General features: G+C 34.9%; 2 long non-coding RNA genes across 2 annotated transcripts; both read right to left on the bottom strand.

Moving 5' to 3' along the window:
- Window positions 1-16,125: 16,125 nt before the first annotated feature.
- On the bottom strand, window positions 16,126-17,123 carry LOC123690531. The gene is made up of 2 exons (XR_006751156.1): window positions 16,830-17,123; window positions 16,126-16,593 (listed from the first exon to the last, which is right to left on the bottom strand). It is a non-coding gene; the product is annotated as an uncharacterized LOC123690531 (long non-coding RNA).
- A 530-nt stretch (window positions 17,124-17,653) lies between these two features.
- LOC123690530 lies at window positions 17,654-20,817 on the bottom strand. The gene is made up of 3 exons (XR_006751155.1): window positions 20,521-20,817; window positions 18,779-18,911; window positions 17,654-18,289 (listed from the first exon to the last, which is right to left on the bottom strand). It is a non-coding gene; the product is annotated as an uncharacterized LOC123690530 (long non-coding RNA).
- Window positions 20,818-21,920: the final 1,103 nt, after the last annotated feature.

Genomic DNA, 21,920 nt, shown 5'->3' with positions numbered 1-21,920 from the left:
TTCTTAGTTAAATTAGTTGCTTTTTTTAATTTTGCAGTTTTTAATTTTATTCTTTTGTTTTTCTTTTAAATGACACTTTGTCTTTTAATGCTTGTTTACTGTTTTTATTTAATCTGTGTAATCTGTTTTGGCTTTGTGTATTGTATTTGTGTTTTGTATAATAATATGTGTTAAGCAGCTGTTGATTACTTATTATTAAATAAAAAAAAAAAAAAATAATAAATAAATTTAAATATTCCATTTGTGTGCTTTTGAAGGCTACTTAAAGAGCTGGAGCTGGATTTATCAGATCTGTCACTATAACTAACAGACGAAAATTTCTCAGGTTTTACTGAACTAGCTGCTAATCTGTTCATAGAGTGCTGCGATGTTTCCTCAACATTCACGCCACCGTCTTTTATTGGAGATTGCTTATCATCGTCTTCTATTTCGAATTCAAAATCCTCTTCAATGCTGGGTTCTTTAATAATTATTGTTTCGTGTTTGATATTATCAGATGTTTCTTGACCAGGCTGATCTTCCATAGCTGTAGCAACTAGCGTATGACTTGTACTTGCTGACCAATCCGATATAGACTGAGCAAGAGTTAATGTACTATCGCTTTTAGTGCCTGAACTATCCATGCACTTTTTAGAAATCGTAGTTTCAGAACTACATAGTTTATCATACTTGATATTATTCTCAGAACTCTTTTCTAGGCTGTTGGTCAAGTTTTTTACTAATATGCGAAGATGGAAAAGATTTCGGAGTAGTATTGTCTGATTTTTCACTCTTCGGTATCGATACTGCTGAAATACTCTCAGACGCAGAGAGGTTGGCATATTGCCGAACCGTGTTTGTGCCAGTAGACCATTCTGAAATGCTTAATCAAATTGAAGTGTCTTCAGAATGGGAGCTATGCGTACATTTCTTTTGGCCAATTTTTACAGTTCCATCCAAATCAGTACCAAAAGAACTTGTCTCCTCTTCAGAATGACTGCTGTGACTACAACGTTTACAAGTTCCTGTACCACTAATACTAAGTTTAGCAAGTGCACGAACTGTTTCATCAGCATTTGTTTGTGACAGTAAATCATCTATTGAAGTGTCTGAATTGTTCGATCCACAAGAAACTTGTGCCCACTAAATTGAGAAAATCCTTTATCGAAATCTGGCGATAGACTTTTACTATCAGCACCAAACACATCATCAGTGTAACCGTGATCATCATCATAAACGGGACTATGATTAGTTGGCGATTTTTGTGGTTGGCTAATAATAACTTTATCTTCAATGTTACTTTTGTTATTAAATGATTTATGATCTGCAGTAGTACAACAAGAACCTACCTCTCCCATAAAACATGAAGCTTTAGTTATAGTTGAACTTAAACAAGATTTATCATAACTAGGAATAGTGCCTTTATTAACAGATACCACTTCAACTTGTTTGTCAAGAGGATCAACCATGTAACCAGATTTATCGTAAGGAATAATTTGTGGTTTCTTTGGATCATCAGATATTGGCTCGGGAGATTTTTCAGACTTTGATTCTGGAACGTCCCTTTCTAGTTCTTCGTCGTTATTCAGAGTGTCACTATCATCATCCGAACCTAAGTGTGCTTTCGAACTCTCTGACTGAATAGTTACTTTAGTGGCTTGTTCTGGTTCATTACTCATATAGTAAACCTGTACTTTATCAACGATGGGAGTTTTTAAAACTCCCTCACTAGAGGGGAGTGAAGGTACTTCATCCATATCGCTCGATTTCTGACGAGACACTTCAGATGACTCATTTCTTTTTGGAACTTGAGGCGGTAATTCCGGTAAAGGTCAATCTTCTGACTCTTGACTTTCACTGGCTGATGACTGTTTAGATGGCAGAAAGAGGCTTGACGCTCCTTTTACGTTTCCATCGCCTGATTTTGCTTGTAAACATGGCTCATCACCCCTTTTAATCTTCTTTTCGGTGTCGTTCTTTGATTCTGAATACATTTCACTAATTTTTGTTTGGTCGATGGGAATATCTGGCATCTCAGCCGAAGTTCTTCTATCAGTATCAGATATATATGCAACATTTGCATTACTTGGAGGATCAGAACTGAGACTAGCTTGATGGTCACTTGAATTCAGTGATACTGACTCATCAATTTCAGACAGACATTGAATACTTTAGATAATTCATAATTTTTGTTATTTGATTCCTTAAGAACTGTAATTTTTTAATATTTTTATAATCGTCGTAAAGTCATTTAGGTACCCAATCTATGTTTTATATTGTGTACAAATTAAAATTGAGCGCTGAAATTAAACTATAAGATTGAATAAAGGTTTGAGTTAAATACACTAAACTGCGGACGAATGATGAATTGTTAATTCTAAGTTATTAAGTTCTACAGTACACCGATGCTCAAAAAAATCTTGTCCAATTATCAATTATAACAGATTTGGAAAAGATTTTTGATAGATCATAGGGGCAAACGGGCAACGATATGATAGGTGATACCGCTACCAATAGACACTTATACTGTCAAAACAATCACAAGTGATAAAACTAGACACGACGAGGAACAAACTTGGCTTTCGAAACTTTACCTTCGTCTAGCGCTAATAATACATTTATTCTAAGCGTATTGTACAATAGATAAATAAACAAAAGAAACGCATAAATAATTATGACATAGTCGAAAATAGAGACGTATTTTTGGCAGCCGCAATTGAATTGATGAAACCTATTGCACATCGGGAATCGGTTTCAATCAATAAATCGTATCCGCAAAAACTTGGCTTGGCCTGGGTCATAGTGGTTATACGGTATCGTTGCCCTTTAGTGGATTGCGGATATGTCAATTGGCGTCTCGTGATAATGTCTCCGGTTGAGAATAAACACTGTCCGATATTAAAATACTGGTAACCCCTGTTGGGGAACGTTACTGCGGCAGATTTATTGTTTTTTAATAAGGTGATGAGTATGTGCCTTCTAAAATGCTTTCGTCGCTTAGCAGAATCTAAGTGATGTTCATATGAAAGACGACAATGAAATGAGGATCCTATCTGTGACCGTTTTGTTTGTATAATTAAATAAATAAAGTTTTCATTGAAATTGCAAGTCTTGTATTATGTAATAATCATTCACAAAAAGCAAATTTACAGTAGACCAACATCGTATCTATAAAAACAGTGGCGGACCTGACAGACGTTGTCCTGCATGATATTTGAACCTCTAAGAATATTAAACCAAGTATGAAAGTACCGATTGCAGCGTCATTTGCCGGGCTGGCTTGTAAATCTAAACTATCTAGGGCTCCACCCGAACGCATACATAAAAATAATTCAAATCGCTCCAACCGTTTAAGACGAGTTTAGTGACATACACACAGACGAATTATAGGGGTAAGCTTGTTGTTATATCTCCTATCTTTTAAGTTAGATCAAACTGCATGCGGTCTCCAAATGTGATTGGAATCGGTTAATTAGTTTAGGTGTCCATAGCGGACAAACAGCGTCACGCGTAATTTATATATATAATTATAAGATAGATAGATTAGAAGATAATAAAATTGTCTACTGCAACGAAAAGTAAAAAAAAGTCGAGTCAGCGGTTAAACTTTACACTACAAAACATATTGAATGAATGATGATGATAATGAGATTAAAATATAAGTTATGATTTAAATGTCTTATATGGACTCTCAAACTACTACAATTGTATTACGGTCTTTGTGTACAAATTTATGTAACAGGGTCGCCTAAGAAATGCGTCTGCATTGGCCCTTATCTTTATCTGGACCTCGGCCAAAATAAGCTTTAGAACCCTGTCCAGCCAATTGCCTTTGCCGACGGAGTTAATGTTTGATCGCGAGGCAATCGGTCTTAATTCAGACCCACTATGTGACGATTTATCGCTCAACCGCTGAACCTAATGGAGGTTTATCTTAACATTTCAGTGCGCTCGTGAATAATTCAGGACATAAGCAGCGTTGTAATTGCACTTTGACTGCCCCTGGCGTTCGCACACACGATATATTGGCGGTGTAACGTGTAGTGTGCGGTAACACGCGGACCATTGCCGCAATGCATATATATACGCGTCGATAAACACCGTGCGAGGCATGCGAAAAACAATTGACGAAAAATCAGTGGCTTTATTTAGTAAAATTTTATATTTATATTATCACGCCTTTTACCTGAAGGAACATACCTGTGTCGTTTTATCCACATCTCATAACATTCGACACTCATTTTTTGTCATAATCGTATATGAACTGTTGTAAAAGATGTTATAAAATTAAAATACTTCGTATCTTAGATAGTAAATCTGTATTTATCTTAAAGTAATAATATATACTAATTATTTAGTTTCATTAATAGTTCCTGTAATCAATGTTCCAAATGGATGAAAAAGTCGAAATAACTTTATTAATATTGGTAAACAAGTACTCTTATGAACGTCAGAAAAGAAGTTAAATCGATTCTAAAGCTTTAAAAGCTCACAAGTCAACGGCGTAGAGCGAGCAAGAAGAACTGACTCCGCCACTCTTTTTAATCGCTAAGTTTTGAGTCATACAAATCAGTTAAACTAGAGCAAATCAATTCCAAGGATTAAGATCATTTAATGATTTGTCAAATTACTAAATCCTTTATTGATTAATTTACTTTTAACGAGAGCTTTAATTTATTTAGTTTAGATAATTCTCTAATAACAGTTTAGTTTGTTGTAAAAACTAATTCATTTTATCTTCTGGAGCCTGGTCATATGCTTAAATTGGTACTGTTATATATGTATTATTTACATTTAATTAATAAGTATCATTTTCGTAACCCACACAAATTATATGAATTTAGTTAAAACGTACATATTTGTTTTTGATTCGATTCAGTTCAAATCAGAAACTACTCTATGACCAAATTGAATCGCAAATTAAAACCCGGGGCAGAAATACATTTTGTAGCGTTTTTATTATGGAATATGTATACCAGCTTATAATATTGTCTGATAGTATCAACGAATTATATGAATAATTTCAATTTAAATTAGATCTTAGTAATTAGTGTTTTCGAATCAATTGATTCTAAACTTGAAAATGTGATGTGATTTTATAATAAAATTCAATTCTTTCCTATTTAACTATTCCATTATAATTGTATTTACATTTAATTAGTTACTATGTGCTCCCTTTTCCCATAGACACACAGTTAATTGCACCAAGGTATATTGTTTTAAAAAATCAAATCAAGAAAACACTTTTTAATCGGATTGAAGCTATGTACATGTTTAAAATTATGTAAAATAATTATAAGCTTATAATAATACATAGCTTCAATCCGTTGAAAAAGTGTTTTCTTTAAATATGTAAAGGTTATGTTAGTAAAAAACAATACTAAATCAAATAAATTCATTTATTCCAATTAGACCACCTAAAATGGCACTTTTGAACGTTAAATATAATATAAAGATGATTATAGTTGCCCCTTCCAAAATGTAATTTCGTGTGGAGAAGAATAGGCAAGAAATCACACTTATTATTTTAAAATACAATTTAATAGCGGTACTTCTTACTGCTACTAAACACTCTACACAGAGCAGAATGCCTGCTATAGGAATCTTATTTTAGTGCAACGTAATGCTTAAATGTTAAGTTAAATTATTGTACACACTATGTTGCAACAACTATTATCTATATTATTAAATATAATCTAAAAATATGTTGCTAACCTCAAAACTCGAAGACGCTTGGACCAATTCCAATGTTTTTTTTAGAACGCTATTTTATGAAGAAAAAAAATTGGAAAAGAATGAAATATTTTATTTGATTTAGTATAAATATAACATGCTATAGGGGCTATCTATATATGTATCTATGGGTATCAAAGCATAATGTTTCAATATGTAGCTACTTAAAAGGTAGGCTAAGTAAAAAATAATTTTAAGGCGAATCTAAGTTCGCGGGCGGAGATAATAGTAATAAGAGTGGAAACAATTTACGTGTAAACGACTGTTAGTGTTCTTTAAGGTCCTTTTAAAATGAACTCCAAATAAATCGGGCAGCCATATCCTACCCCTAAGGCAAATCATTAAAAAACCGTAAAATCACTATTCCGTATCCTTAACTAACAATTAAGATCGTGCCGCTCCACTGGATAAACAATGAGTTGTGGTGGAAACGGAAGCTTGCAGGAGGGCCGTTCTCAATACTCGACGTCTGTTTCATTAAAACTTGTCACTGTGTGCCCACAGACAGACATACAACGATACTGAACTACGGGGAACTACTTTGTATTATTGCGTTGAGGGGAGACTGGTGCAATCTTCAAGTTATTGTCTGTATAATTGGAATCCATTGTAATTATTTATAAGGGAGTTCGTTTAGACAAAAAAACAGAGGCTTTAATGCACACACACACAATTCATGATGATGATGATGAAACGTGATAATATTTAGTCTAAATTCGGCTTACACGTGTGTAAGACCTGCTATACCGGCTTATAATAAAAATTGAAGAAAGGTGAAAATAAGGATTATATATTTTTTCAAAATCATATCGTCAAATGAAATTAAAATGAAGAGCTTTATCCAAAATTTAAAAATAAAAATTTATTGGCTATAAACTCACCCCTAGACCTATCAAACATACATGTACAATTTCATAAGACTCTGTCTAACAGTTTCAGAGGAAAATGTTTATCTGTGAAGTGAAAATTTTTCATATATAGTTGCTTTCACTAAAATAAATAGAAATAATAAAATAATATCTTAGAAAACAATCCTAGTTTATGAGAGGAAAACCATGATTGAAATGCGTCATTCAAACTGATGAGAAAATTTATGAGATACATAAAGATAACTGTGACTAATTGTATTCAATTATTCCAAAGGATTTAATAGAATTTAGAGCTATTTCTTGATGATGGATTTAATCTTACATAATTACAATAACCTACTGCTGTAGATACGACAAATCCAAGGTTTGTAACGTATCAGAAGATAAAAAACTCGACGATTTTATAGAATTTACATTTCTTTATTTATTCACTAAAAAGAAGATGGATAGAATAAATAGAAGCGTTAGCAGGAGAAGAATTGAGAAAAAAAGCGATGGACGATAGATATGGAATGGATGGGAAGATCTGGAGGAAATTAGGATACCGAATAACAAGAACAATAAAAATATATAGTAAATCTAAGCTGCATATTCAACATTTGTATAGATTGAATATGAAACGTGCTTTTATTATATCTATTTACATCATTAAGAGTAGCATAATAATTAGCACGGTGTGAATACGCTGATAGGAAAGCAATCGTGAGGAATAGGTTCGTTTAAAATGACGTAATTACAGGTTGCAATAATTATGAAAGGTATATAAGGTCATCGGCATTGCTTGAGGTAAAAGACTGGAGAGTCAGAGATCAACATGTAGAACTAGCTAGGGCTAGAACTCCCTTGAAAAATCGAGGATTGGCGTCGAAGAAATTCTAAAAATCTTTTAATAAAAATGTGCTATGAAGTAGCCGTAGAATCAATCTTTGCTGTTTACGATTTCTTACACTTATAAACTAGATATATTTCCCATAATCCTATACCTATCGTTACCATGTAAGCAATTACCGAAGTAGATATTATCGCTTCTTGATAAAATTTTCCACTACGTCCTAACTACTATTAAGTAAACGGATTTCATATCTTGTGTTATTAAATCAATTACCCTATTTACCGAATTATAGTTACATTAATATTCTCTTAATTGTATCTATTTATTGAATGTTTACTGATCGCCCATAGTTGCACGAGAAAATCTTACCTATCTGTATGATTTGCTTTTTTAAAAGAGTACTGAGAGTTTTTTACGCCGGCTTTTTCTCTCGCCATACACCCTCTGTCTTCTTTGAGGATGAGTACAGGTTTAAATTTAATGACATGGAATAAGTGCTACCTATCTATCTTACGTTCCATAATAAACGTATTTTATTTTATTATTTTTGATTAACACAACCAGGTGAAGAATATATACATAATTCTCTAATACGACCGTTCATGTGCAAAACCTCAAATTCTCTCGGGAGACGTCAAGTGGAAGCAGTTTCATAATTTCTATTAATAACACACGTTCCAGACAGAATGAATAGGGCTCAGGTTTTTTGGCACGTTATACAGGTACCCGAGGCCCTTCGAGTCCCCGTCCCCCGATCCATATAAGGGACCAACTTATATCTGAAAAACAACAATAGACCAAATCGCAGGTAAGATTTGGGGAACATGTGTGATACTCGAACTTGCTAATTTGATCATTATTTACAATACGTTTTACCTATAAAATTCACTGAATAGATACTAGTTAAATTACTACAATAGGACGACACATTGCTGCAGCAATTTTTGTACCAATTTTACGTTTTATTCAATTTTCTGTACAGAAACAATTAACACAAAATACTCATTAATAAACCTTTTAATTACAAGACAGCATCCAATTATAAATAGTCATTAGTAAGAAATGTTAGCAATGTAAAATAGAAGCGGACTATTATAAGATATAAACTGTTTCAGTGCTAGTAAATAACTGATATCGGATGTAATGCGAGTTACAAATAAACTAGCCTTATGACGCGAGTCCGTGATAAAACTGAATGAACTATTGTCATTGCATTACTTCTTGGTCATTCGCGAGGACGTCAAGCATAAACTAAGCTTACTTACAAATCATAACCGACTACAAAGACAGGAAACGAACAACCACTTAGCCATAATACCACTCAACCATCCGATACACAGATCACAACACAGGCACGTAAAATATATCAACGGGACAATCTGAGATAAAATCACGTACTTAATCTCATGTCGGAGTAAATTCAAGAAGATCCAGGCGAAGCGTCCGCGCTATCATTTAAATTTGACTTGAGACAGCGCCGTCTGTCTCCGGCTATATTTTTGTACGGCGTATAACTCACGACGTACGCAGTCCCAAATTGCTCCGCGTAAAAGCGTACGCGTGCGTCACTCGCAACGGATGCGGTGAGAATGAGTAGACAAGAGCGCGCGATGCAGACTGTCCCCCTCAGGCCTCCCGCCCCAGTCGCCACGTATCTCCCCCTCGCCTTCCCCTCTCCCCCGGTGCAGTATGCAACTACAGCCTCCACATGGCCGAAGCTGCGCCGGTCGGTACGCTAGCACGCGAAAGATTCATTGACTCGAGATAATAGCAACATTTTGTACACGTAAACATTAGAACGGGGCGTCCGGCCAAATAATAAATAATCAACTCTAATCAAAAGATGCCGCGCTACAAGTTTGTTTTGATGTTTGCTTATTTAGGCCAGTGTCAGGCAATATCAGAACGAATAAAACAAAGCTTGTAGACAACCGTATTTACACATGACGCACATTAAGTCAATGTAGTATTTAGTATATCTAGAACAAAATAGAATACAAAATTGACAAAAACAAAAAGTCCATATCCGAAACAAGGAAGATGATTTCATCAATTTATTTTCGTCACAATCGACAGAGAATGTTTATTTTATTAAAGGAAATCTATGGCTTCATGGATTAAAATTTAAATGCTATTTTCACCACGTAAAAGTTGTTAAACATTGTTTCCTTCTACATGATGAGTACAACAGTGTACCGGTAAAGATATTTTATTCTTGTAACACCGTAAGTTACGTTTTCTAAACTCGTTTTTAGTATTGTCTTTTATTTACATAACTTTTACACATTTAAAGAAAAACACTTTTTTAACGGATTATAGATATGTATTATTATATTTAAACTTATAATTATTTTTACATAATTTTAAATTTAAACCGACGTTTCGCGTGCTTTACAGCGTGCGTGGTCACGGTGACTGAAGACAAAGGTGTTAAATGTCAAAAAGTATTACAGCTGCAGAAAATGTTGTGTTATCTGTATTTATTTCCCCGGAGTTGGTATCGACTAAAAGATGTAGGGTTTTTGCAGAAATTGCTCACGGTGTCCTCCATTTTCGCGGGTTGTTTATTTTGAGATTTTACCATGATTTTACCATGGTGGGATTCACCTCAATGGTGAATCCCACCACCACCCGTCACAACTGCTCTCTGTCGGTAAATGTTTGTTTCAGAGAGCCCAACGTCTTTGTGATGCGGCCCACCTCAAGGAGGAACTACAGCATGTCAAACAGGTGCTACACCGAAACAAGTTGCGCATCCCCCGGCTGCATCACAGAAACAAAAACAAGACACAAACAGTTCCTCGCCAGCCAGCTTACCTGCCATATGTGAAGGGAGTTACAGATAGAATTAGCCGGGTCCTAAAACGAGCTTCCATTAATACAATTTTCAAGCCGCACAAGAAGATTCAGCAATTCCTAAGACCAATCAAAAGTAACACCCCATTGCAAGATGCAGGTATATACAAACTGGATTGCGACTGTGGCCTGTCTTACATAGGGCAAACTAAACGCAATATGTCCAGCAGACTCAAGGAACACATCGCGGATATAAGACATAGACGACACACAAAATCAGCAGTCTGTGAACACACACTAGATAGGCCTAATCACTACATACGCTTTGACCAACCGAAAGTACTTGCGAAAGAAAAAAGATTCTTCCTAAGATTGGTACGCGAAGCCATTGAAATCAAAAAACACGCCAATTTCAATAGAGAGGACGGCCTAAAATTATCAAACACCTGGGATCCAATAATATCCAAATTAAAATCTCAAAATAAACAACCCGCGAAAATGGAGGACACCGTGAGCAATTTCTGCAAAAACCCTACATCTTTTAGTCGATACCAACTCCGGGGAAATAAATACAGATAACACAACATTTTCTGCAGCTGTAATACTTTTTGACATTTAACACCTTTGTCTTCAGTCACCGTGACCACGCACGCTGTAAAGCACGCGAAACGTCGGTTTAAATTTAAAATTATGTACAAATAATTATAAGTTTAAATATAATAATACATATCTATAATCCGTTAAAAAAGTGTTTTTCTTTAAACTCGTTTTTATTATTAAAGGTTTTTATATTTCTGTGACCATATAATAATTTTAAATATTTGGACACGTAGGTCTCCAGCTTTTTTCACTTATTTCTATCCCGGGCAACACTAGTCCACTTAGCCACTGTGGTTTGCTGATCGCCTGACGTATGTACCTCTTTTTCCATCTCCATTTTAGTATGGAATCGTGTTTATTTCTCACGACTTCTCTTGAGACCATCGCTATTTAAGCCGCCTTAGTTTCTGTGAAAGATCTTGCACATTTGTAATCTTACCTGATCTTTAGAGTTACACCCAACATGCTCCTTTCAATTTATTTTGTCATATTAAAAGATGTCTGTCGTTGAGTATCTATATCTCTTTCTCATTCGAAATGGAAAGTATTAGTTTTGAAACATTTCTGTCAGGATTAAAAATCATCTCCATGCATATATTACTATCAATTTTTGTGTCTGTTACATCTAAAGTGATTTTTATAAATCTATTTTTTTTGTTGAATCACTGCTATATAGTAATTTTCTAATTTCATTTGCTTAAAGTGGGTTATTCTATAGACAACCGTATACATACAATAAAGCAATTATCCTGTAATTGAGTTATTGCAGACCGAGACATTGTTATCAATTAATATCATTTAGTTTTTAGTTGTATAGATACCTAATACGCAAACATTTTAAATTTATATTTTTTTTGTCTGTAATAAACTTCCATGTTATTTAATGCTGTAATAAGTATATTTATTGATGACTTGCTGCCCCCACGAACTTCGCTTCGCCTTACTGTGTTTTTTTGCTGAGCATACATTAGCACATACCAATAAATGAATTTGCTATGCTGCCTCGTGAAACTACTCTAAAGCGGAATTTTTTTAGGGGTTTTTCTCTATTTTTTTCTTCTTCTATTTTTCGCCATACCTCAGAGTTCAAGGTTTAAATAAAAAAGAATTGGTCTAGACGCCTTCGAGTTAGCTTATATATACTGAACATATTTTGCGATTCATTATTAAATATTGATTGAATGGTTTTCGTTTTCGAAAGAAGTCTATTTACATCGAATTAATACAATAAGCTTAATAATATATAGTTTTGAATTAAATCTAGACTTTGTTACATCAATAAGTAAATTGGCTCGATTTATTTAGAGCTGCAGATGTTACGAGTGGTGCAGTATCAAACGAGCCCTTGTTATGTAAATTCAAACTTTGATTCCTATTTGTCAATACATTTGAAGTGGAAACGAATGAATATTTGAGTCGATTTATAAGCAATGTGTCTGGGTATTCTATATTTGTATGAATTTTACATTTATATTTAAACAATTGTGAACTATACTTAATTATACATACGATTTATATGAAAATTTTCATGATCATATTGCTCCTTCCTGGCTTAATAGTTAAAGCTTTGTAACGCGTTTTCGGTCCTTGATTCGATTCTCGCCGAACATTGTCATGGTTAGGCGAATGGATTATCTTTATAAATGGAAACGATAAATTCCATATCAAGAGGTAACGCGACAACAAGATGTATAATATTTTTACTATACAGAGCAAAGACTGAAAAACCGTTGTAAGGTGGACCGTTTCAGTCCCACATAACACATATGCGAGCTATGCGTTCTCGTTATGTGTCCAACAAACACATGTGAGGCATTAGCTTTTCCTTGTTTGAAAAATAGGACAATAAGTCTTTTGAAGTATGCTACATTATTTGGCCATTCGTACTGTGAGATTCATCGGTTGCCAGCGAAGGGTTTGTGGAACGACCCTTTTTATATAATGACTACTATTTTGTTACAAAAGCTTTTAGATACTATAACGGCCCTAGTCAAGTTCGCTTACGAAACGTTTGTAAATAGTGGTATAATTCGTAAAGCTAGGTACGTCTAAGCTGGAAGGCGTAAAACGAATAAATAACATTTTTTATTACATAATATATATATATATATATATTGCTAGTTATAAGATGTAAGTATGTAAATATATTTTTTAAATGTTTTTCATGTAGAATAATCGGTGTGAGTATTAATGTGTCGTTCTATCGAATTAGTAATAACAGTTAAGATAAAATAATGATGTGGAATATACCAATAAATATTGTTTTTCATACTTTTTTAATTGGTCATGCTCAGAGATCCTCGGATCAATGGTAAAGCTGTTGTTTTTATTTAGATGGCAGATCCTTATCTGTGTGTCCCTTGACCCACTTGTCAAAACTAAATTATCAATTAATTGCATGACCAAAAGTCACATAAGAAGTCTCCATTTACTGTACAAGAAAATTATATAACAAAGTTATTGATTAAAACTCAAGCGGAGTGACCTAATGAACTGCAGGCGATCACAAGAGCAGCAAACTTCCAGTTGCGGAACTCCTCGAAAGCTTTTAAAAGGTAATTTAATTTCTAATCGAACGTAAAAATTATTCAACTTTATCGCCTCAAAGTGGGAAAGCCATGATTTTGTGTAATGCAAATAAAATATATTTTTCTTTTCAGAGAAACAGCCGAAACTATTTTAAATATTATGTTGTAGTTTTAACACATTTTTTTACCAAGCAATAACTTTTTACTTTTTTGCATTCTATGCGATGTATACTGTATATTATCTTATTTAGTCTCGTTAGATTCCAGAGGGGCATATAGCATATAGTTTCGTTTATTCTGAATCAGTTATACTGATAATAATCGAATACAGCTACAGAGGCTAAAATATGTCTACTGACATTTTGTACAGTAAAAAATTTTTGGTCAAACTTGATGCCTGACACAGATATTTTAATTAAAAGGAGAAAATAAAACCATCAACTTTAAAGTCGCTACCGTGGCAGAGCTCACTTGTTCAATTTAGAAAGAAAATGTGTTTAATTTTTAAACCGTATGGTTACCCTACACCCAAGCAACTGTTTTTACATCCACTGATTTAATACTCTTTTTCGAGGCTCAAGTTTTAATTAGTGGGAGAAGTTTGTGCAGCTCTCTTAAGCAATCACAACTTAGCCAAGCTTTGCATGCAACTCGGAAGTATGAAGTTATCTAAACAATCTTTAATTTCCTGTCTTTCTGATCTTCATTATAACTTTATCCTTTGACAGACATGAGACTGAATCATTTTGTTGTCTTCAATTTTTTTCCTGAATATGTAACTTTAGTATACCTACTGAACTGTTATAGGTTTCTGTGATGACATATCTCCTCTTTTAACAAGCATTAAAACTTCATGCCTCAATTCATACAAATTTAATTCACACTATTATTGATATCGTAGAAATTATCTTAAGCTTATTAGCTGGGTGCCGCAGTAAATTCAAGTACGGTTGACATTTATCCAAAGTTACATCCGTTACAATAACAGTCGCAGTAACGATATCCGAGCGTCTCCCATTTGTTCTAGTTTGTGAACTGCACTCTCCTTTTAACTGTCTTACTACACACAAAGCTATAATATATCCGACCTTTTTTTACACGAGGCAAATAGGCGATTCTTCTGATGTTTTAAGTTGATAGACTTATACTGTCAGAAGGCAGAAGGCTCGCGAGTGCGTTTACGGCATTTTTAGGAAAATTACTTTAGTTAACAAACAATACAAAGTTGTGGTACGTCTAGCAATATGTCTTATACAAGATTGGATATTCATCCAAATACATTATATATTCCAGCACCAGCGGCTAAATTTCAAATCAATCTAATGGCAGTGTTGAACACAAATGAATATATATATATGAAGGTTCGAGAAACACAAACAATTGTACTGTAATTTTGTTTTATATGGACTACGAATAATAAAAAGGACTTGAAATTCAATTACCTTAAGTTGATTAATTCAAATGGAAAAAGTGTTCTACTGGTGTACGTCATAATCATAATAATTCTACCATCATAAGTTGGAATTATTAAACAAAATATTCTTAATAATTGCATTTTTAAAACACGTAACACTTCTCCGGCTGTTCTGAACACAAACAATTTTTTTATTAGATTTGAAGAAATTTAAATGTCTTGTGTACCATAGAATAAGTAGCATCTAATTCCAGCGTGCGACTCTCATTCCTGAAGACGTGGATTCGATTCTCGTCTGTGCACCAACAGACTTTGTCTTTGTGCGCCTTTAACTCGCTATAAGACGGAAGTACGGCGTCAGGCTAGTATATTAAGATATCTATATAATCACGATTACAGTACGGAAATCTAACGCCCCGACCTAGTTGTTGCGTTTTTAAATAAATGGATGGATGGCAACATTTGGATGTTGGCAACATGGATACCGCCGCCGCCCATGGACACTATTTTATATCTTTAAAAAATAATTCGTTTTAGGGTTCTTCGAGTAAACATCGTACCAATTCTTATAAGACTGGCAACGCACTCGCGAGTATTCTCCAATTACTAATAGTGAGCGGGAAAAATATGTAAACAATAAGCAATTATGGAATGAACGACTCTTTCCGAGTAGCGATTTAAATTCCTACAAAATTGTAAACGTTAAAAGTTTTATTATGCAATAAAGGGCAGCGAACGAAACTCTTGATAAATTTGATTAATTCAACTCGATACAGCGAATATTCGAATTTCCAGGGAGAAAAAATAAAAACGGATAGATTTAAAATTTGTAAGTCCTTATCGACGCGAGCGGATAAACGCAAACACTAAGACTTTAAAACATATTTACTATGTGTACAAAAGGTACACTTACTTGTAAAAAGTAATCGAGGCAATGTATTTAATTAATCGCGCTTTAATTGTACCACGTTTACGAAAATTTTAAACTATATTTTATTTATTTTAATTCTTTTATTTTTGTTATATCACTTATATTTTTTGTCGGGATGCTTTTGGTTTCAATTTGTTCAATAACCAAGAGAAAATCTTTAAATAGTGTTAATCGCGCTTTAATTGTACCACGTTTACGACAATTTTAAACTATATTTTATTTATTTTAATTCTTTTATTTTTGTTATATCACTTATATTTTTTGTCGGGATGCTATCGGTTTCAATTTGTTCAATAACCAAGAGAAAATCTTTAAATAGTGTTAATCGCGCTTTAATTGTACCACGTTTACCAACTAACAAAGCCAGTTCGTCCCGGTCCGATACTTTACTCTGAGCCATGATCGATTTGTAAATGATAAAAATATAAAGATGTTGTGCAATCAAACCAAAATCCTGCAAAATCCACAGCGTCCTGGCCGCGGGTAAGGGTCGTACCGAGTGGCGCGGAGCGACGAGCGGAGCGACGAGCGCAGCGGACAATGAGCACGCCCAACCTGGAATGTTCGGCGACTCTGCTAAGCGAAACTAAACCTTGTGACCTCACCAGTCGGGATGCTATCGGTTTCAATTTGTTCAATAACCAAGAGAAAATCTTTAAATAGTGTTAATCGCGCTTTAATTGTACCACATTTACCAACTAACAAAGCCAGTTCGTCCCGGTCCGATACTTTACTCTGAGCCATGATCGATTTGTAAATGATAAAAATATAAAGATGTTGTGCAATCAAACCAAAATCCTGCAAAATCCACAGCGTCCTGGCCGCGGGTAAGGGTCGTACCGAGTGGCGCGGAGCGACGAGCGGAGCGACGAGCGGAGCGACGAGCGCAGCGGACAATGAGCACGCCCAACCTGGAATGTTCGGCGACTCTGCTAAGCGAAACTAAACCTTGTGACCTCACCAGTCGGGATGCTATCGGTTTCAATTTGTTCAATAACCAAGAGAAAATCTTTAAATAGTGTTAATCGCGCTTTAATTGTACCACATTTACCAACTAACAAAGCCAGTTCGTCCCGGTCCGATACTTTACTCTGAGCCATGATCGATTTGTAAATGATAAAAATATAAAGTTGTTGTGCAATCAAACCAAAATCCTGCAAAATCCACAGCGTCCTGGCCGCGGGTAAGGGTCGTACCGAGTGGCGCGGAGCGACGAGCGTAGCGACGAGCGGAGCGGAAAATGAGCACGCCCAACCTGGAATGTTCGGCGACTCTGCTAAGCGAAACTAAACCTTGTGACCTCACCAGTCGGGATGCTATCGGTTTCAATTTGTTCAATAACCAAGAGAAAATCTTTAAATAGTGTTAATCGCGCTTTAATTGTACCACGTTTACGATAATTTTAAACTATATTTTATTTATTTTAATTCTTTTATTTTTGTTATATTACTTATATTTTTTGTCGGGATGCTATCGGTTTCAATTTGTTCAATAACCAAGAGAAAATCTTTAAATAGTGTTAATCGCGCTTTAATTGTACCACGTTTACGACAATTTTAAACTATATTTTATTTATTTTAATTCTTTTATTTTTGTTATATCACTTATATTTTTTGTCGGGATGCTATCGGTTTCAATTTGTTCAATAACCAAGAGAAAATCTTTAAATAGTGTTAATCGCGCTTTAATTGTACCACGTTTACCAACTAACAAAGCCAGTTCGTCCCGGTCCGATACTTTACTCTGAGCCATGATCGATTTGTAAATGATAAAAATATAAAGATGTTGTGCAATCAAACCAAAATCCTGCAAAATCCACAGCGTCCTGGCCGCGGGTAAGGGTCGTACCGAGTGGCGCGGAGCGACGAGCGGAGCGACGAGCGGAGCGACGAGCGCAGCGGACAATGAGCACGCCCAACCTGGAATGTTCGGCGACTCTGCTAAGCGAAACTAAACCTTGTGACCTCACCAGTCGGGATGCTATCGGTTTCAATTTGTTCAATAACCAAGAGAAAATCTTTAAATAGTGTTAATCGCGCTTTAATTGTACCACATTTACCAACTAACAAAGCCAGTTCGTCCCGGTCCGATACTTTACTCTGAGCCATGATCGATTTGTAAATGATAAAAATATAAAGATGTTGTGCAATCAAACCAAAATCCTGCAAAATCCACAGCGTCCTGGCCGCGGGTAAGGGTCGTACCGAGTGGCGCGGAGCGACGAGCGGAGCGACGAGCGCAGCGGACAATGAGCACGCCCAACCTGGAATGTTCGGCGACTCTGCTAAGCGAAACTAAACCTTGTGACCTCACCAGTCGGGATGCTATCGGTTTCAATTTGTTCAATAACCAAGAGAAAATCTTTAAATAGTGTTAATCGCGCTTTAATTGTACCACATTTACCAACTAACAAAGCCAGTTCGTCCCGGTCCGATACTTTACTCTGAGCCATGATCGATTTGTAAATGATAAAAATATAAAGATGTTGTGCAATCAAACCAAAATCCTGCAAAATCCACAGCGTCCTGGCCGCGGGTAAGGGTCGTACCGAGTGGCGCGGAGCGACGAGCGGAGCGACGAGCGCAGCGGACAATGAGCACGCCGAACCTGGAATGTTCGGCGACTCTGCTAAGCGATGGGCTGATGTTTAAGCGCGTCAAATGATATGGCCATTTATGTTTATAATAAGTGTGTTTAGCAATTACGAAACACTTAATTCAAAGATTCACTATTTAACAGTGAGAGTGCTTGGGTAATTAATATTTTTACTTTATATCATTAATTACGCTTGAAAACATAAACAAATGAAAATAGTACTGTGTATGTATAAGTATACAGTTATGACCCCTAGTTTGGGCCGTTGAATATATATCGCACAAAGTTACTTACTGTAAACGTAGAGACAATAGATAGTAAATATTTTACCCCCAGGTTTGGGCCGTTAATGTTAAAGTTGTATTTACTTGAAAAATAAGACTTTAAACTAAGTGCGTAACGCACCTTTTAGAATGACTCGCGACACTATTTAACACTGACCGAAATCGATGCAAACAAATCGGTGTGAGAGAAGTGTTTTAAGGAAAGCAACCGGCTTACTTCCTTCCCATGTGTGGTCTTCGGACTTCACCGGCCCTCGGATGCAGCAGTCTGCATCTGAAGTCCTGTCACGGTCGCCACATTTTGTCCGGGAGATGAATTGGCTGATGTACAATTGCAGCACTCAAACAACCTGGAACTGTAGAGGACAAAGGTGTAAAATGCAAATGAAATAAATTACACACGGTTTGGCTATTTCTAGAAGGTCCAGTGGGCCCATACATAGAGACTCCTTCAAATAGGTTGAGCTCTGCAGCATATTATGCAAAAAAGAAAATCCAACAGTTTACTGATAAGTAAGCTACAATTGTGTATCATAGCTACTTTCACAGTGTTCTGTTGTATGGTATTCTACTGTTGGGTGTGGCTGCAGAGGTTCAATCCATATTTGTGCTGCAGAAGCAGGCCATTCGTGGATTTGTTATGTTTCTCCAAGGGAGTAGGTACGGAATAAGTTACAGAATTAAATATTATGACACTATCTGTTCAACATATTATTTGCCTTGTTGTGTGTACAAAAAAATTCAAACAATGTTAAAACAAATGGTGACTTTCACCAGTATTATACGCGAAATAGAACTAATTTGAGTGTATGACCAAACAGGCAGGAAGATAAACCACTCACCACAGAAATTGTATTTGTTTTTACAACAAAAAACAAATTATAAGCCCTTGTTAAATGTTAATTAATCAATAAAGCTTTTATTTTTTCTTATACTGAAATGATCCTAATCATTGGGATTGAATTGCTTCAGTTCAAACAATTTGTATGACTCAAAACTTAGCAATGGAAAAAAGAGTGGCAAAAAGTTTCTTGTCAGTTATGCATGCCCGCTCTATGCCATTGACTTGCGAACTGGTAGTAAATATAAATTTACCATTAATTTAACTTTATTTTTTGACATTCATAAGTGTATTTGTTTACCTATGTGAATAAATTATTATTGTTATAATAAAGATTTTGAGTAAACTAGGAACACCCTTTCAGCTACTTGGATAACATTTTTTCTGATTGCATTGTACATGAAAAATGTATTGTTAACTGGTTAGATTCAGATCAAAGTGGACAAAAAATTAATGTTGAGCGCCATAGGGTTAACCAACACATATAAATAACTTTTAGGCCAATTACAACAATCATTCAAAAGGTTTTTAAAATAATATTAAGAATAAACTTAGGTCTCTTGAAAATTCTAATGATGCTTATGAACAATATGTAATATGAAATTCTGTGATTGGGGTACACCAGCTATATACAACTATTTCTACCGGGCCAGTTGTTTATAAACTATGTCTAAAATTATTCTACCTTCATTCATCTTGATCCATGTGTTGACATACATATAGTTTGCACAGTTATGTAAGTGCATTCTCTTATTTCACTTTGCTTCATTAACACAGGTGAAATGTTTGGATTTCATATTTATTCATTATTTTAAATTTAATTACCTTGATTAACTGTTTTAACAAGTGATGAGCAGCCTGATACTGGTTGCAATGGTTACAAATACTTTGTATGACTAATATAGACATTGTGTATCATATTCAATACCTTGAATTTGATTATACTGAGTGTGTAGGAGTCTCGGGGGACCTTGATTCGAAAACCTCCGTGAGATTTGGAGTAATTTTTGCTGCTAAAGTTGTAGTTTAAAATAAATTAAATATTTAAAATTTTTTTCGTATTTTGTGCAATATTAGAAATTTGTAAACGATCCGCCATTGTAAACTTTTCTATTTACCTTGAATTTGCTTATTCTGAGTATCTAGGGGTCTCAGGGGCCTTGATTTGAACACTTCCGTGACATTTGGAGTAATTTATGGTATCTGAATTGTAATCTACACTAATTACATATTTAAAAACACTTTCGATAAAACATCAACATTAAAAATTTGTAAACAATCCGCCATTTTAACTTTCGAACTTTTCTATTGGTTATCCATTAAATACTTTTCTATTGGTTCCATTTAATACTTTTCTATTGGTTACTAGAGATGTGACATTTTGCATAAAATTAATCGATTGTTTTTAGTATGAAAAATCGATGATAATAAAGAATTGTTTTTTTTTATTCCTACTACAATAAAGCTAATTCTTACTAAAAATCGATGATAATAAAGAATTGATTTTTTATTCCTACAGCTTATAAAGCTAATTTTTACTACAATAAAGTGTTTACTTTATTTTCTAAATTTTATATTCAAAAATCACCCAAAACCGAATCAGAGCACCCCACTTTCTACGTGGTCTGGTCTTGTCTGTTGGCTTTTGAACGGCTCCGGCGCGAAGGAAGAGCAGCCCCCACCCGCTACGTACCAAAGGACAGGCATGAAATGCCTGTTCTTACTAACCGAATACTACCGAATTACTAATTAGAATTATCAGAGCACCCCACTTTCCTCGTGGTCTGGTCTTGACTGTTTCCTTCGCGCCGGAGCCGTTCAAAAGCCGAATTATTATCTAGTTCGGTTAGGTTAGGTTGGTATATTAATATTTAATTTAAATAACTGTTCAAAAAACAAATTATTATCTAGTTCAATTAGGTTAAGTTAGTATATTAATATTTAATTTAAATAATAATGGAAAGCGAAAGATTTTCATCGAATATTTAAATCGCGCTCTAAATTCGACTTTTAAAAAATCGATATTTTTTTACATCCCTATTCATTTTTTAAACGAAATCGGCCATTTCGAATTTGTATTTTGTCAGTAACCGACGTGTGTTAAAGTTACAGTGCCGATTAGCCGTTAAAAAGCCGCTACTTTTTATATTTCTTTTGTTTTTCGTGAATGTGCGTTATTTTATTTGCATTTTTTGAAACTTGGTGAAATATGCTTGGTAGACGACCGGCTTATGTGGATGACTATGAGGACGATGGGTCCGGTTAATGTTCGGTAATATGTTTTGTTTTTTTTATTATTTTTTTATTGAAATGACTGTTTCTGGTGCTTGAAATTGGTTGGGGGTGATAAGTATATAGTCCCGGCACGTAAGTTGGCAAGGTTTTGGCGTAGTGGGGGAAAATTCGCGCATCGTGGAACAAAAAACTGTTCACTTTTATTGATTGTCATTATGGTTATTGCCATCATTTTGTTTTAATCTTGTATATAAACAAAGCGGAGGAATTCGTGACATTTCTT

The sequence above is a fragment of the Pieris rapae genome, chromosome W (genome assembly GCF_905147795.1).
Source record: "Pieris rapae chromosome W, ilPieRapa1.1, whole genome shotgun sequence".
NCBI lineage: Eukaryota > Metazoa > Arthropoda > Insecta > Lepidoptera > Pieridae > Pieris > Pieris rapae.
Note: the sequence above shows the minus strand (reverse complement) of the source record. Positions and strands in the feature narration are given on the sequence as shown.